This window comes from Hyla sarda, unplaced genomic scaffold (assembly GCF_029499605.1).
Source record: "Hyla sarda isolate aHylSar1 unplaced genomic scaffold, aHylSar1.hap1 scaffold_1142, whole genome shotgun sequence".
Taxonomy (NCBI): domain Eukaryota; kingdom Metazoa; phylum Chordata; class Amphibia; order Anura; family Hylidae; genus Hyla; species Hyla sarda.
In genome coordinates, this window is record NW_026607763.1 from 16,420 (window position 1) to 34,417 (window position 17,998).

Sequence of the window (17,998 nt, forward strand, 5' to 3'; positions counted from 1 at the left end):
ACACCTAGTGATGTCAGTGGTATTGAGTGACATCACAGCACAGTGCTAAGGCTCCTGGGCCTGGACACAGCAGCGGCTGCAATATCTCAACGGAGAATACGTTTATATATATGTGTGTGTGTGCGCGTATATATATATATATATATATATATATATATATATATATATATATTTCTCCGCCGAAATCACTTTTAAACCCATTTCCACCTTTTTTTCCCTTCTCTTCCTCTTACTTTTTTTTCACGTTTTTTTACGTTTTTCTCCTTTTCGCCTCTTTTCTGGGCGTATTATTCTTCTTTTTCTTCTTTTTTTTCGTCTAATGCATACCCCATCAGTGCAGCAATGCTTATTCAATACCGCCAGCAGATGGAGACACTGGGGGATAATTTTCTAAGGATTTATACTGATTTTTCCTGTCTGAATTTGTCGCACAGAAAGTTGCAGGCCAAATATGTGTGACATTTCTGCGACTTTAGCTTCTAGAGCATTTTTACAACATTATACATAGGTGCTGAATACATAAAAAGCGACTGTTCAGCGACAGACAAGTCGCATCGGCTGAAAGTAGGCCAGAATGTCAGTCCATGTTGGAGCAGGTTTAGATACAGTCTAAAGTATAGATCTCAAAGTCTGTGCACAGAATTTAGCAAGGGCCTCGCACCTTCTGATGCATCAGGTAGGTGCACAATAGCATAGCCTAACCCTCTGTACTTTGGTCTATATTGATGCGGGACATAGACAGCCAGCTGATGACCAATCCATTAGTGCAATGGATGGCTGGAAGCATTTGTCTTTGCCTTTGCAATACCACAGAAGCAATGCATGGTCAATGTACAGCAATGACACACCTGTGTGAACAGCCAGGAGACCCCCCCCCCATGTTATGTTACATAGTTACATAGTTAGTACGGTCGAAAAAAGACATATGTCCATCAAGTTCAACCAGGGAATTAAGGGGTAGGGGTGTGGCGCGATATTGGGGAAGGGATGAGATTTTATATTTCTTCATAAGCATTAATCTTATTTTGTCAATTAGGAACATTCAGCACCCACCCGCTATCAAGGCAGCTGCCTATCATGTCATGCCCTACCTGCACAGGTGTGCTGGCTACTCAAATGATCCAATTAAGGAGGCCATTTAGTCAGCAGCAGCAGAAGTCCTGTGCCTGGACGCTCCAACAGCGGCCAGACACAAGCAGAAGCAGCAGAAGCAGCAGCAGCAGCACCACCTTTTGTTTTTTGGCTGCAGCAGCAGCAAGGCCCACAGGGCTGGCTAGCTGGCTAGCCAGCAAGCAGGTAGCAATGAAAGTAGGAATCTTTCTTTTTAACCCTGTAAGGGGGTGGTGCACTGTACCCGAAGATACTGCCATATCGGGTCAATGCATAGGGCGACGGAAGCAAGCTTCGAAATCGGCCCCCGTTCTCAAAAATCCATTTAATATATGGTCCCCAGATAGGGGACGTATCAGATATTAAACTGATAAGAACAGATACTACACTTGATCTTAGCCAAAAGGCCGAGAAGCGATAACCGTGAAAGGGGCGGGCCCAACAAGGTCCCCTTCATGGGCACTATCACTGCTTGCTGTCAGGGAGGCTGCCAGACAATTTTCCATGCACACTCTGGGCTGGGGGGCAGTCAACCACCAGTACACACAGCAGAACCTAAACCCATACCATTATTGCTAAGCAGCAAGACAGGGGCCCATTGCACTCCCACGGGGCCTTTTTAAATGCAATCCATAACCCGGATTTGCCAGGAACCCTTCTTACTCCTCCTACTTGCATGTGACACTGGGCTTAGGATCTGCATAGGAAACACACACACAAGCACACACCTACCTTTGTTGCCTGCAGATGCCTCCTTGGCTGTCCCCAAACGGTATCAAACCAACACCCACGGGAAGCTGTAAGCATAGAGGACATGCCTGCACCCCATTGGACTTACCTGTGTGGGTTAAACCCGGGTTATTTGACAACCTATGGCGGTGATGGTTCTGCTCAGGCAGAGCAGTGCTGATGCTCCTCATAAAGCTGTCGCTGCTGTGAAGGTTCTAGGTGACATCACAAATCCCTATGGTTACATACACAACAAAGCTGGGTTGTTGTTGTTTACACTCTGCAAGGCCTGTGGAAGTGAGTGACATCATAGCACTGTAGTTCTGAGGGTTCTAGATGGATGCAACAATCTCCTGTTGCTTCTATGAAGGCCATAATAGACGACATCACCAAACAGCTCCATAGTCACATACACAGCAAAGGAGAGATGTTGTTTACACCTAGTGATGTCAGTGGTATTGAGTGACATCACAGCACAGTGCTAAGGCTCCTGGGCCTGGACACAGCAGCGGCTGCAATATCTCAACGGAGAATACGTTTATATATATGTGTGTGTGTGCGCGTATATATATATATATATATATATATATATATATATATATATATATATATTCTCCGCCGAAATCACTTTTAAACCCATTTCCACCTTTTTTTCCCTTCTCTTCCTCTTACTTTTTTTTCACGTTTTTTTACGTTTTTCTCCTTTTCGCCTCTTTTCTGGGCGTATTATTCTTCTTTTTCTTCTTTTTTTTCGTCTAATGCATACCCCATCAGTGCAGCAATGCTTATTCAATACCGCCAGCAGATGGAGACACTGGGGGATAATTTTCTAAGGATTTATACTGATTTTTCCTGTCTGAATTTGTCGCACAGAAAGTTGCAGGCCAAATATGTGTGACATTTCTGCGACTTTAGCTTCTAGAGCATTTTTACAACATTATACATAGGTGCTGAATACATAAAAAGCGACTGTTCAGCGACAGACAAGTCGCATCGGCTGAAAGTAGGCCAGAATGTCAGTCCATGTTGGAGCAGGTTTAGATACAGTCTAAAGTATAGATCTCAAAGTCTGTGCACAGAATTTAGCAAGGGCCTCGCACCTTCTGATGCATCAGGTAGGTGCACAATAGCATAGCCTAACCCTCTGTACTTTGGTCTATATTGATGCGGGACATAGACAGCCAGCTGATGACCAATCCATTAGTGCAATGGATGGCTGGAAGCATTTGTCTTTGCCTTTGCAATACCACAGAAGCAATGCATGGTCAATGTACAGCAATGACACACCTGTGTGAACAGCCAGGAGACCCCCCCCCCCATGTTATGTTACATAGTTACATAGTTAGTACGGTCGAAAAAAGACATATGTCCATCAAGTTCAACCAGGGAATTAAGGGGTAGGGGTGTGGCGCGATATTGGGGAAGGGATGAGATTTTATATTTCTTCATAAGCATTAATCTTATTTTGTCAATTAGGAACATTCAGCACCCACCCGCTATCAAGGCAGCTGCCTATCATGTCATGCCCTACCTGCACAGGTGTGCTGGCTACTCAAATGATCCAATTAAGGAGGCCATTTAGTCAGCAGCAGCAGAAGTCCTGTGCCTGGACGCTCCAACAGCGGCCAGACACAAGCAGAAGCAGCAGAAGCAGCAGCAGCAGCAGCACCACCTTTTGTTTTTTGGCTGCAGCAGCAGCAGCAAGGCCCACAGGGCTGGCTAGCTGGCTAGCCAGCAAGCAGGTAGCAATGAAAGTAGGAATCTTTCTTTTTAACCCTGTAAGGGGGTGGTGCACTGTACCCGAAGATACTGCCATATCGGGTCAATGCATAGGGCGACGGAAGCAAGCTTCGAAATCGGCCCCCGTTCTCAAAAATCCATTTAATATATGGTCCCCAGATAGGGGACGTATCAGATATTAAACTGATAAGAACAGATACTACACTTGATCTTAGCCAAAAGGCCGAGAAGCGATAACCGTGAAAGGGGCGGGCCCAACAAGGTCCCCTTCATGGGCACTATCACTGCTTGCTGTCAGGGAGGCTGCCAGACAATTTTCCATGCACACTCTGGGCTGGGGGGCAGTCAACCACCAGTACACACAGCAGAACCTAAACCCATACCATTATTGCTAAGCAGCAAGACAGGGGCCCATTGCACTCCCACGGGGCCTTTTTAAATGCAATCCATAACCCGGATTTGCCAGGAACCCTTCTTACTCCTCCTACTTGCATGTGACACTGGGCTTAGGATCTGCATAGGAAACACACACACAAGCACACACCTACCTTTGTTGCCTGCAGATGCCTCCTTGGCTGTCCCCAAACGGTATCAAACCAACACCCACGGGAAGCTGTAAGCATAGAGGACATGCCTGCACCCCATTGGACTTACCTGTGTGGGTTAAACCCGGGTTATTTGACAACCTATGGCGGTGATGGTTCTGCTCAGGCAGAGCAGTGCTGATGCTCCTCATAAAGCTGTCGCTGCTGTGAAGGTTCTAGGTGACATCACAAATCCCTATGGTTACATACACAACAAAGCTGGGTTGTTGTTGTTTACACTCTGCAAGGCCTGTGGAAGTGAGTGACATCATAGCACTGTAGTTCTGAGGGTTCTAGATGGATGCAACAATCTCCTGTTGCTTCTATGAAGGCCATAATAGACGACATCACCAAACAGCTCCATAGTCACATACACAGCAAAGGAGAGATGTTGTTTACACCTAGTGATGTCAGTGGTATTGAGTGACATCACAGCACAGTGCTAAGGCTCCTGGGCCTGGACACAGCAGCGGCTGCAATATCTCAACGGAGAATACGTTTATATATATGTGTGTGTGTGCGCGTATATATATATATATATATATATATATATATATATATATATATATATATTTCTCCGCCGAAATCACTTTTAAACCCATTTCCACCTTTTTTTCCCTTCTCTTCCTCTTACTTTTTTTTCACGTTTTTTTACGTTTTTCTCCTTTTCGCCTCTTTTCTGGGCGTATTATTCTTCTTTTTCTTCTTTTTTTTCGTCTAATGCATACCCCATCAGTGCAGCAATGCTTATTCAATACCGCCAGCAGATGGAGACACTGGGGGATAATTTTCTAAGGATTTATACTGATTTTTCCTGTCTGAATTTGTCGCACAGAAAGTTGCAGGCCAAATATGTGTGACATTTCTGCGACTTTAGCTTCTAGAGCATTTTTACAACATTATACATAGGTGCTGAATACATAAAAAGCGACTGTTCAGCGACAGACAAGTCGCATCGGCTGAAAGTAGGCCAGAATGTCAGTCCATGTTGGAGCAGGTTTAGATACAGTCTAAAGTATAGATCTCAAAGTCTGTGCACAGAATTTAGCAAGGGCCTCGCACCTTCTGATGCATCAGGTAGGTGCACAATAGCATAGCCTAACCCTCTGTACTTTGGTCTATATTGATGCGGGACATAGACAGCCAGCTGATGACCAATCCATTAGTGCAATGGATGGCTGGAAGCATTTGCCTTTGCCTTTGCAATACCACAGAAGCAATGCATGGTCAATGTACAGCAATGACACACCTGTGTGAACAGCCAGGAGACCCCCCCCCCATGTTATGTTACATAGTTACATAGTTAGTACGGTCGAAAAAAGACATATGTCCATCAAGTTCAACCAGGGAATTAAGGGGTAGGGGTGTGGCGCGATATTGGGGAAGGGATGAGATTTTATATTTCTTCATAAGCATTAATCTTATTTTGTCAATTAGGAACATTCAGCACCCACCCGCTATCAAGGCAGCTGCCTATCATGTCATGCCCTACCTGCACAGGTGTGCTGGCTACTCAAATGATCCAATTAAGGAGGCCATTTAGTCAGCAGCAGCAGAAGTCCTGTGCCTGGACGCTCCAACAGCGGCCAGACACAAGCAGAAGCAGCAGAAGCAGCAGCAGCAGCACCACCTTTTGTTTTTTGGCTGCAGCAGCAGCAAGGCCCACAGGGCTGGCTAGCTGGCTAGCCAGCAAGCAGGTAGCAATGAAAGTAGGAATCTTTCTTTTTAACCCTGTAAGGGGGTGGTGCACTGTACCCGAAGATACTGCCATATCGGGTCAATGCATAGGGCGACGGAAGCAAGCTTCGAAATCGGCCCCCGTTCTCAAAAATCCATTTAATATATGGTCCCCAGATAGGGGACGTATCAGATATTAAACTGATAAGAACAGATACTACACTTGATCTTAGCCAAAAGGCCGAGAAGCGATAACCGTGAAAGGGGCGGGCCCAACAAGGTCCCCTTCATGGGCACTATCACTGCTTGCTGTCAGGGAGGCTGCCAGACAATTTTCCATGCACACTCTGGGCTGGGGGGCAGTCAACCACCAGTACACACAGCAGAACCTAAACCCATACCATTATTGCTAAGCAGCAAGACAGGGGCCCATTGCACTCCCACGGGGCCTTTTTAAATGCAATCCATAACCCGGATTTGCCAGGAACCCTTCTTACTCCTCCTACTTGCATGTGACACTGGGCTTAGGATCTGCATAGGAAACACACACACAAGCACACACCTACCTTTGTTGCCTGCAGATGCCTCCTTGGCTGTCCCCAAACGGTATCAAACCAACACCCACGGGAAGCTGTAAGCATAGAGGACATGCCTGCACCCCATTGGACTTACCTGTGTGGGTTAAACCCGGGTTATTTGACAACCTATGGCGGTGATGGTTCTGCTCAGGCAGAGCAGTGCTGATGCTCCTCATAAAGCTGTCGCTGCTGTGAAGGTTCTAGGTGACATCACAAATCCCTATGGTTACATACACAACAAAGCTGGGTTGTTGTTGTTTACACTCTGCAAGGCCTGTGGAAGTGAGTGACATCATAGCACTGTAGTTCTGAGGGTTCTAGATGGATGCAACAATCTCCTGTTGCTTCTATGAAGGCCATAATAGACGACATCACCAAACAGCTCCATAGTCACATACACAGCAAAGGAGAGATGTTGTTTACACCTAGTGATGTCAGTGGTATTGAGTGACATCACAGCACAGTGCTAAGGCTCCTGGGCCTGGACACAGCAGCGGCTGCAATATCTCAACGGAGAATACGTTTATATATATGTGTGTGTGTGCGCGTATATATATATATATATATATATATATATATATATATATATATATATTTCTCCGCCGAAATCACTTTTAAACCCATTTCCACCTTTTTTTCCCTTCTCTTCCTCTTACTTTTTTTTCACGTTTTTTTACGTTTTTCTCCTTTTCGCCTCTTTTCTGGGCGTATTATTCTTCTTTTTCTTCTTTTTTTTCGTCTAATGCATACCCCATCAGTGCAGCAATGCTTATACAATACCGCCAGCAGATGGAGACACTGGGGGATAATTTTCTAAGGATTTATACTGATTTTTCCTGTCTGAATTTGTCGCACAGAAAGTTGCAGGCCAAATATGTGTGACATTTCTGCGACTTTAGCTTCTAGAGCATTTTTACAACATTATACATAGGTGCTGAATACATAAAAAGCGACTGTTCAGCGACAGACAAGTCGCATCGGCTGAAAGTAGGCCAGAATGTCAGTCCATGTTGGAGCAGGTTTAGATACAGTCTAAAGTATAGATCTCAAAGTCTGTGCACAGAATTTAGCAAGGGCCTCGCACCTTCTGATGCATCAGGTAGGTGCACAATAGCATAGCCTAACCCTCTGTACTTTGGTCTATATTGATGCGGGACATAGACAGCCAGCTGATGACCAATCCATTAGTGCAATGGATGGCTGGAAGCATTTGTCTTTGCCTTTGCAATACCACAGAAGCAATGCATGGTCAATGTACAGCAATGACACACCTGTGTGAACAGCCAGGAGACCCCCCCCCCATGTTATGTTACATAGTTACATAGTTAGTACGGTCGAAAAAAGACATATGTCCATCAAGTTCAACCAGGGAATTAAGGGGTAGGGGTGTGGCGCGATATTGGGGAAGGGATGAGATTTTATATTTCTTCATAAGCATTAATCTTATTTTGTCAATTAGGAACATTCAGCACCCACCCGCTATCAAGGCAGCTGCCTATCATGTCATGCCCTACCTGCACAGGTGTGCTGGCTACTCAAATGATCCAATTAAGGAGGCCATTTAGTCAGCAGCAGCAGAAGTCCTGTGCCTGGACGCTCCAACAGCGGCCAGACACAAGCAGAAGCAGCAGAAGCAGCAGCAGCAGCACCACCTTTTGTTTTTTGGCTGCAGCAGCAGCAAGGCCCACAGGGCTGGCTAGCTGGCTAGCCAGCAAGCAGGTAGCAATGAAAGTAGGAATCTTTCTTTTTAACCCTGTAAGGGGGTGGTGCACTGTACCCGAAGATACTGCCATATCGGGTCAATGCATAGGGCGACGGAAGCAAGCTTCGAAATCGGCCCCCGTTCTCAAAAATCCATTTAATATATGGTCCCCAGATAGGGGACGTATCAGATATTAAACTGATAAGAACAGATACTACACTTGATCTTAGCCAAAAGGCCGAGAAGCGATAACCGTGAAAGGGGCGGGCCCAACAAGGTCCCCTTCATGGGCACTATCACTGCTTGCTGTCAGGGAGGCTGCCAGACAATTTTCCATGCACACTCTGGGCTGGGGGGCAGTCAACCACCAGTACACACAGCAGAACCTAAACCCATACCATTATTGCTAAGCAGCAAGACAGGGGCCCATTGCACTCCCACGGGGCCTTTTTAAATGCAATCCATAACCCGGATTTGCCAGGAACCCTTCTTACTCCTCCTACTTGCATGTGACACTGGGCTTAGGATCTGCATAGGAAACACACACACAAGCACACACCTACCTTTGTTGCCTGCAGATGCCTCCTTGGCTGTCCCCAAACGGTATCAAACCAACACCCACGGGAAGCTGTAAGCATAGAGGACATGCCTGCACCCCATTGGACTTACCTGTGTGGGTTAAACCCGGGTTATTTGACAACCTATGGCGGTGATGGTTCTGCTCAGGCAGAGCAGTGCTGATGCTCCTCATAAAGCTGTCGCTGCTGTGAAGGTTCTAGGTGACATCACAAATCCCTATGGTTACATACACAACAAAGCTGGGTTGTTGTTGTTTACACTCTGCAAGGCCTGTGGAAGTGAGTGACATCATAGCACTGTAGTTCTGAGGGTTCTAGATGGATGCAACAATCTCCTGTTGCTTCTATGAAGGCCATAATAGACGACATCACCAAACAGCTCCATAGTCACATACACAGCAAAGGAGAGATGTTGTTTACACCTAGTGATGTCAGTGGTATTGAGTGACATCACAGCACAGTGCTAAGGCTCCTGGGCCTGGACACAGCAGCGGCTGCAATATCTCAACGGAGAATACGTTTATATATATGTGTGTGTGTGCGCGTATATATATATATATATATATATATATATATATATATATATATATTTCTCCGCCGAAATCACTTTTAAACCCATTTCCACCTTTTTTTCCCTTCTCTTCCTCTTACTTTTTTTTCACGTTTTTTTACGTTTTTCTCCTTTTCGCCTCTTTTCTGGGCGTATTATTCTTCTTTTTCTTCTTTTTTTTCGTCTAATGCATACCCCATCAGTGCAGCAATGCTTATTCAATACCGCCAGCAGATGGAGACACTGGGGGATAATTTTCTAAGGATTTATACTGATTTTTCCTGTCTGAATTTGTCGCACAGAAAGTTGCAGGCCAAATATGTGTGACATTTCTGCGACTTTAGCTTCTAGAGCATTTTTACAACATTATACATAGGTGCTGAATACATAAAAAGCGACTGTTCAGCGACAGACAAGTCGCATCGGCTGAAAGTAGGCCAGAATGTCAGTCCATGTTGGAGCAGGTTTAGATACAGTCTAAAGTATAGATCTCAAAGTCTGTGCACAGAATTTAGCAAGGGCCTCGCACCTTCTGATGCATCAGGTAGGTGCACAATAGCATAGCCTAACCCTCTGTACTTTGGTCTATATTGATGCGGGACATAGACAGCCAGCTGATGACCAATCCATTAGTGCAATGGATGGCTGGAAGCATTTGTCTTTGCCTTTGCAATACCACAGAAGCAATGCATGGTCAATGTACAGCAATGACACACCTGTGTGAACAGCCAGGAGACCCCCCCCCCCATGTTATGTTACATAGTTACATAGTTAGTACGGTCGAAAAAAGACATATGTCCATCAAGTTCAACCAGGGAATTAAGGGGTAGGGGTGTGGCGCGATATTGGGGAAGGGATGAGATTTTATATTTCTTCATAAGCATTAATCTTATTTTGTCAATTAGGAACATTCAGCACCCACCCGCTATCAAGGCAGCTGCCTATCATGTCATGCCCTACCTGCACAGGTGTGCTGGCTACTCAAATGATCCAATTAAGGAGGCCATTTAGTCAGCAGCAGCAGAAGTCCTGTGCCTGGACGCTCCAACAGCGGCCAGACACAAGCAGAAGCAGCAGAAGCAGCAGAAGCAGCAGCAGCAGCACCACCTTTTGTTTTTTGGCTGCAGCAGCAGCAAGGCCCACAGGGCTGGCTAGCTGGCTAGCCAGCAAGCAGGTAGCAATGAAAGTAGGAATCTTTCTTTTTAACCCTGTAAGGGGGTGGTGCACTGTACCCGAAGATACTGCCATATCGGGTCAATGCATAGGGCGACGGAAGCAAGCTTCGAAATCGGCCCCCGTTCTCAAAAATCCATTTAATATATGGTCCCCAGATAGGGGACGTATCAGATATTAAACTGATAAGAACAGATACTACACTTGATCTTAGCCAAAAGGCCGAGAAGCGATAACCGTGAAAGGGGCGGGCCCAACAAGGTCCCCTTCATGGGCACTATCACTGCTTGCTGTCAGGGAGGCTGCCAGACAATTTTCCATGCACACTCTGGGCTGGGGGGCAGTCAACCACCAGTACACACAGCAGAACCTAAACCCATACCATTATTGCTAAGCAGCAAGACAGGGGCCCATTGCACTCCCACGGGGCCTTTTTAAATGCAATCCATAACCCGGATTTGCCAGGAACCCTTCTTACTCCTCCTACTTGCATGTGACACTGGGCTTAGGATCTGCATAGGAAACACACACACAAGCACACACCTACCTTTGTTGCCTGCAGATGCCTCCTTGGCTGTCCCCAAACGGTATCAAACCAACACCCACGGGAAGCTGTAAGCATAGAGGACATGCCTGCACCCCATTGGACTTACCTGTGTGGGTTAAACCCGGGTTATTTGACAACCTATGGCGGTGATGGTTCTGCTCAGGCAGAGCAGTGCTGATGCTCCTCATAAAGCTGTCGCTGCTGTGAAGGTTCTAGGTGACATCACAAATCCCTATGGTTACATACACAACAAAGCTGGGTTGTTGTTGTTTACACTCTGCAAGGCCTGTGGAAGTGAGTGACATCATAGCACTGTAGTTCTGAGGGTTCTAGATGGATGCAACAATCTCCTGTTGCTTCTATGAAGGCCATAATAGACGACATCACCAAACAGCTCCATAGTCACATACACAGCAAAGGAGAGATGTTGTTTACACCTAGTGATGTCAGTGGTATTGAGTGACATCACAGCACAGTGCTAAGGCTCCTGGGCCTGGACACAGCAGCGGCTGCAATATCTCAACGGAGAATACGTTTATATATATGTGTGTATATATATATATATTTCTCCGCCGAAATCACTTTTAAACCCATTTCCACCTTTTTTTCCCTTCTCTTCCTCTTACTTTTTTTTCACGTTTTTTTACGTTTTTCTCCTTTTCGCCTCTTTTCTGGGCGTATTATTCTTCTTTTTCTTCTTTTTTTTCGTCTAATGCATACCCCATCAGTGCAGCAATGCTTATTCAATACCGCCAGCAGATGGAGACACTGGGGGATAATTTTCTAAGGATTTATACTGATTTTTCCTGTCTGAATTTGTCGCACAGAAAGTTGCAGGCCAAATATGTGTGACATTTCTGCGACTTTAGCTTCTAGAGCATTTTTACAACATTATACATAGGTGCTGAATACATAAAAAGCGACTGTTCAGCGACAGACAAGTCGCATCGGCTGAAAGTAGGCCAGAATGTCAGTCCATGTTGGAGCAGGTTTAGATACAGTCTAAAGTATAGATCTCAAAGTCTGTGCACAGAATTTAGCAAGGGCCTCGCACCTTCTGATGCATCAGGTAGGTGCACAATAGCATAGCCTAACCCTCTGTACTTTGGTCTATATTGATGCGGGACATAGACAGCCAGCTGATGACCAATCCATTAGTGCAATGGATGGCTGGAAGCATTTGTCTTTGCCTTTGCAATACCACAGAAGCAATGCATGGTCAATGTACAGCAATGACACACCTGTGTGAACAGCCAGGAGACCCCCCCCCCATGTTATGTTACATAGTTACATAGTTAGTACGGTCGAAAAAAGACATATGTCCATCAAGTTCAACCAGGGAATTAAGGGGTAGGGGTGTGGCGCGATATTGGGGAAGGGATGAGATTTTATATTTCTTCATAAGCATTAATCTTATTTTGTCAATTAGGAACATTCAGCACCCACCCGCTATCAAGGCAGCTGCCTATCATGTCATGCCCTACCTGCACAGGTGTGCTGGCTACTCAAATGATCCAATTAAGGAGGCCATTTAGTCAGCAGCAGCAGAAGTCCTGTGCCTGGACGCTCCAACAGCGGCCAGACACAAGCAGAAGCAGCAGAAGCAGCAGCAGCAGCACCACCTTTTGTTTTTTGGCTGCAGCAGCAGCAAGGCCCACAGGGCTGGCTAGCTGGCTAGCCAGCAAGCAGGTAGCAATGAAAGTAGGAATCTTTCTTTTTAACCCTGTAAGGGGGTGGTGCACTGTACCCGAAGATACTGCCATATCGGGTCAATGCATAGGGCGACGGAAGCAAGCTTCGAAATCGGCCCCCGTTCTCAAAAATCCATTTAATATATGGTCCCCAGATAGGGGACGTATCAGATATTAAACTGATAAGAACAGATACTACACTTGATCTTAGCCAAAAGGCCGAGAAGCGATAACCGTGAAAGGGGCGGGCCCAACAAGGTCCCCTTCATGGGCACTATCACTGCTTGCTGTCAGGGAGGCTGCCAGACAATTTTCCATGCACACTCTGGGCTGGGGGGCAGTCAACCACCAGTACACACAGCAGAACCTAAACCCATACCATTATTGCTAAGCAGCAAGACAGGGGCCCATTGCACTCCCACGGGGCCTTTTTAAATGCAATCCATAACCCGGATTTGCCAGGAACCCTTCTTACTCCTCCTACTTGCATGTGACACTGGGCTTAGGATCTGCATAGGAAACACACACACAAGCACACACCTACCTTTGTTGCCTGCAGATGCCTCCTTGGCTGTCCCCAAACGGTATCAAACCAACACCCACGGGAAGCTGTAAGCATAGAGGACATGCCTGCACCCCATTGGACTTACCTGTGTGGGTTAAACCCGGGTTATTTGACAACCTATGGCGGTGATGGTTCTGCTCAGGCAGAGCAGTGCTGATGCTCCTCATAAAGCTGTCGCTGCTGTGAAGGTTCTAGGTGACATCACAAATCCCTATGGTTACATACACAACAAAGCTGGGTTGTTGTTGTTTACACTCTGCAAGGCCTGTGGAAGTGAGTGACATCATAGCACTGTAGTTCTGAGGGTTCTAGATGGATGCAACAATCTCCTGTTGCTTCTATGAAGGCCATAATAGACGACATCACCAAACAGCTCCATAGTCACATACACAGCAAAGGAGAGATGTTGTTTACACCTAGTGATGTCAGTGGTATTGAGTGACATCACAGCACAGTGCTAAGGCTCCTGGGCCTGGACACAGCAGCGGCTGCAATATCTCAACGGAGAATACGTTTATATATATGTGTGTGTGTGCGCGTATATATATATATATATATATATATATATATATATATATATATATATATTTCTCCGCCGAAATCACTTTTAAACCCATTTCCACCTTTTTTTCCCTTCTCTTCCTCTTACTTTTTTTTCACGTTTTTTTACGTTTTTCTCCTTTTCGCCTCTTTTCTGGGCGTATTATTCTTCTTTTTCTTCTTTTTTTTCGTCTAATGCATACCCCATCAGTGCAGCAATGCTTATTCAATACCGCCAGCAGATGGAGACACTGGGGGATAATTTTCTAAGGATTTATACTGATTTTTCCTGTCTGAATTTGTCGCACAGAAAGTTGCAGGCCAAATATGTGTGACATTTCTGCGACTTTAGCTTCTAGAGCATTTTTACAACATTATACATAGGTGCTGAATACATAAAAAGCGACTGTTCAGCGACAGACAAGTCGCATCGGCTGAAAGTAGGCCAGAATGTCAGTCCATGTTGGAGCAGGTTTAGATACAGTCTAAAGTATAGATCTCAAAGTCTGTGCACAGAATTTAGCAAGGGCCTCGCACCTTCTGATGCATCAGGTAGGTGCACAATAGCATAGCCTAACCCTCTGTACTTTGGTCTATATTGATGCGGGACATAGACAGCCAGCTGATGACCAATCCATTAGTGCAATGGATGGCTGGAAGCATTTGTCTTTGCCTTTGCAATACCACAGAAGCAATGCATGGTCAATGTACAGCAATGACACACCTGTGTGAACAGCCAGGAGACCCCCCCCCCATGTTATGTTACATAGTTACATAGTTAGTACGGTCGAAAAAAGACATATGTCCATCAAGTTCAACCAGGGAATTAAGGGGTAGGGGTGTGGCGCGATATTGGGGAAGGGATGAGATTTTATATTTCTTCATAAGCATTAATCTTATTTTGTCAATTAGGAACATTCAGCACCCACCCGCTATCAAGGCAGCTGCCTATCATGTCATGCCCTACCTGCACAGGTGTGCTGGCTACTCAAATGATCCAATTAAGGAGGCCATTTAGTCAGCAGCAGCAGAAGTCCTGTGCCTGGACGCTCCAACAGCGGCCAGACACAAGCAGAAGCAGCAGAAGCAGCAGCAGCAGCACCACCTTTTGTTTTTTGGCTGCAGCAGCAGCAAGGCCCACAGGGCTGGCTAGCTGGCTAGCCAGCAAGCAGGTAGCAATGAAAGTAGGAATCTTTCTTTTTAACCCTGTAAGGGGGTGGTGCACTGTACCCGAAGATACTGCCATATCGGGTCAATGCATAGGGCGACGGAAGCAAGCTTCGAAATCGGCCCCCGTTCTCAAAAATCCATTTAATATATGGTCCCCAGATAGGGGACGTATCAGATATTAAACTGATAAGAACAGATACTACACTTGATCTTAGCCAAAAGGCCGAGAAGCGATAACCGTGAAAGGGGCGGGCCCAACAAGGTCCCCTTCATGGGCACTATCACTGCTTGCTGTCAGGGAGGCTGCCAGACAATTTTCCATGCACACTCTGGGCTGGGGGGCAGTCAACCACCAGTACACACAGCAGAACCTAAACCCATACCATTATTGCTAAGCAGCAAGACAGGGGCCCATTGCACTCCCACGGGGCCTTTTTAAATGCAATCCATAACCCGGATTTGCCAGGAACCCTTCTTACTCCTCCTACTTGCATGTGACACTGGGCTTAGGATCTGCATAGGAAACACACACACAAGCACACACCTACCTTTGTTGCCTGCAGATGCCTCCTTGGCTGTCCCCAAACGGTATCAAACCAACACCCACGGGAAGCTGTAAGCATAGAGGACATGCCTGCACCCCATTGGACTTACCTGTGTGGGTTAAACCCGGGTTATTTGACAACCTATGGCGGTGATGGTTCTGCTCAGGCAGAGCAGTGCTGATGCTCCTCATAAAGCTGTCGCTGCTGTGAAGGTTCTAGGTGACATCACAAATCCCTATGGTTACATACACAACAAAGCTGGGTTGTTGTTGTTTACACTCTGCAAGGCCTGTGGAAGTGAGTGACATCATAGCACTGTAGTTCTGAGGGTTCTAGATGGATGCAACAATCTCCTGTTGCTTCTATGAAGGCCATAATAGACGACATCACCAAACAGCTCCATAGTCACATACACAGCAAAGGAGAGATGTTGTTTACACCTAGTGATGTCAGTGGTATTGAGTGACATCACAGCACAGTGCTAAGGCTCCTGGGCCTGGACACAGCAGCGGCTGCAATATCTCAACGGAGAATACGTTTATATATATGTGTGTGTGTGCGCGTATATATATATATATATATATATATATATATATATATATATATTTCTCCGCCGAAATCACTTTTAAACCCATTTCCACCTTTTTTTCCCTTCTCTTCCTCTTACTTTTTTTTCACGTTTTTTTACGTTTTTCTCCTTTTCGCCTCTTTTCTGGGCGTATTATTCTTCTTTTTCTTCTTTTTTTTCGTCTAATGCATACCCCATCAGTGCAGCAATGCTTATTCAATACCGCCAGCAGATGGAGACACTGGGGGATAATTTTCTAAGGATTTATACTGATTTTTCCTGTCTGAATTTGTCGCACAGAAAGTTGCAGGCCAAATATGTGTGACATTTCTGCGACTTTAGCTTCTAGAGCATTTTTACAACATTATACATAGGTGCTGAATACATAAAAAGCGACTGTTCAGCGACAGACAAGTCGCATCGGCTGAAAGTAGGCCAGAATGTCAGTCCATGTTGGAGCAGGTTTAGATACAGTCTAAAGTATAGATCTCAAAGTCTGTGCACAGAATTTAGCAAGGGCCTCGCACCTTCTGATGCATCAGGTAGGTGCACAATAGCATAGCCTAACCCTCTGTACTTTGGTCTATATTGATGCGGGACATAGACAGCCAGCTGATGACCAATCCATTAGTGCAATGGATGGCTGGAAGCATTTGTCTTTGCCTTTGCAATACCACAGAAGCAATGCATGGTCAATGTACAGCAATGACACACCTGTGTGAACAGCCAGGAGACCCCCCCCCCATGTTATGTTACATAGTTACATAGTTAGTACGGTCGAAAAAAGACATATGTCCATCAAGTTCAACCAGGGAATTAAGGGGTAGGGGTGTGGCGCGATATTGGGGAAGGGATGAGATTTTATATTTCTTCATAAGCATTAATCTTATTTTGTCAATTAGGAACATTCAGCACCCACCCGCTATCAAGGCAGCTGCCTATCATGTCATGCCCTACCTGCACAGGTGTGCTGGCTACTCAAATGATCCAATTAAGGAGGCCATTTAGTCAGCAGCAGCAGAAGTCCTGTGCCTGGACGCTCCAACAGCGGCCAGACACAAGCAGAAGCAGCAGAAGCAGCAGCAGCAGCACCACCTTTTGTTTTTTGGCTGCAGCAGCAGCAAGGCCCACAGGGCTGGCTAGCTGGCTAGCCAGCAAGCAGGTAGCAATGAAAGTAGGAATCTTTCTTTTTAACCCTGTAAGGGGGTGGTGCACTGTACCCGAAGATACTGCCATATCGGGTCAATGCATAGGGCGACGGAAGCAAGCTTCGAAATCGGCCCCCGTTCTCAAAAATCCATTTAATATATGGTCCCCAGATAGGGGACGTATCAGATATTAAACTGATAAGAACAGATACTACACTTGATCTTAGCCAAAAGGCCGAGAAGCGATAACCGTGAAAGGGGCGGGCCCAACAAGGTCCCCTTCATGGGCACTATCACTGCTTGCTGTCAGGGAGGCTGCCAGACAATTTTCCATGCACACTCTGGGCTGGGGGGCAGTCAACCACCAGTACACACAGCAGAACCTAAACCCATACCATTATTGCTAAGCAGCAAGACAGGGGCCCATTGCACTCCCACGGGGCCTTTTTAAATGCAATCCATAACCCGGATTTGCCAGGAACCCTTCTTACTCCTCCTACTTGCATGTGACACTGGGCTTAGGATCTGCATAGGAAACACACACACAAGCACACACCTACCTTTGTTGCCTGCAGATGCCTCCTTGGCTGTCCCCAAACGGTATCAAACCAACACCCACGGGAAGCTGTAAGCATAGAGGACATGCCTGCACCCCATTGGACTTACCTGTGTGGGTTAAACCCGGGTTATTTGACAACCTATGGCGGTGATGGTTCTGCTCAGGCAGAGCAGTGCTGATGCTCCTCATAAAGCTGTCGCTGCTGTGAAGGTTCTAGGTGACATCACAAATCCCTATGGTTACA

At 46.1% G+C, this 17,998-nt stretch overlaps 8 non-coding genes across 8 annotated transcripts; all 8 read right to left on the minus strand.

Moving 5' to 3' along the window:
* Positions 1–1,338: 1,338 nt before the first annotated feature.
* On the minus strand, positions 1,339–1,529 carry LOC130301934 (U2 spliceosomal RNA). Its single transcript, XR_008852271.1, has one exon. It is a non-coding gene; the product is annotated as a U2 spliceosomal RNA (small nuclear RNA).
* A 2,094-nt stretch (positions 1,530–3,623) lies between these two features.
* On the minus strand, positions 3,624–3,814 carry LOC130301935 (U2 spliceosomal RNA). The gene has a single exon (XR_008852272.1). It is a non-coding gene; the product is annotated as a U2 spliceosomal RNA (small nuclear RNA).
* Positions 3,815–5,902: 2,088 nt separating this feature from the next.
* LOC130301936 (U2 spliceosomal RNA) lies at positions 5,903–6,093 on the minus strand. Its single transcript, XR_008852273.1, has one exon. It is a non-coding gene; the product is annotated as a U2 spliceosomal RNA (small nuclear RNA).
* Positions 6,094–8,179: 2,086 nt separating this feature from the next.
* LOC130301938 (U2 spliceosomal RNA) lies at positions 8,180–8,370 on the minus strand. Its single transcript, XR_008852276.1, has one exon. It is a non-coding gene; the product is annotated as a U2 spliceosomal RNA (small nuclear RNA).
* Positions 8,371–10,464: 2,094 nt separating this feature from the next.
* On the minus strand, positions 10,465–10,655 carry LOC130301939 (U2 spliceosomal RNA). The gene has a single exon (XR_008852277.1). It is a non-coding gene; the product is annotated as a U2 spliceosomal RNA (small nuclear RNA).
* A 2,044-nt stretch (positions 10,656–12,699) lies between these two features.
* On the minus strand, positions 12,700–12,890 carry LOC130301940 (U2 spliceosomal RNA). The gene has a single exon (XR_008852278.1). It is a non-coding gene; the product is annotated as a U2 spliceosomal RNA (small nuclear RNA).
* Positions 12,891–14,978: 2,088 nt separating this feature from the next.
* On the minus strand, positions 14,979–15,169 carry LOC130301941 (U2 spliceosomal RNA). The gene has a single exon (XR_008852279.1). It is a non-coding gene; the product is annotated as a U2 spliceosomal RNA (small nuclear RNA).
* A 2,082-nt stretch (positions 15,170–17,251) lies between these two features.
* Positions 17,252–17,442, minus strand: LOC130301943 (U2 spliceosomal RNA). The gene has a single exon (XR_008852280.1). It is a non-coding gene; the product is annotated as a U2 spliceosomal RNA (small nuclear RNA).
* Between the last annotated feature and the right edge of the window lie 556 nt (positions 17,443–17,998).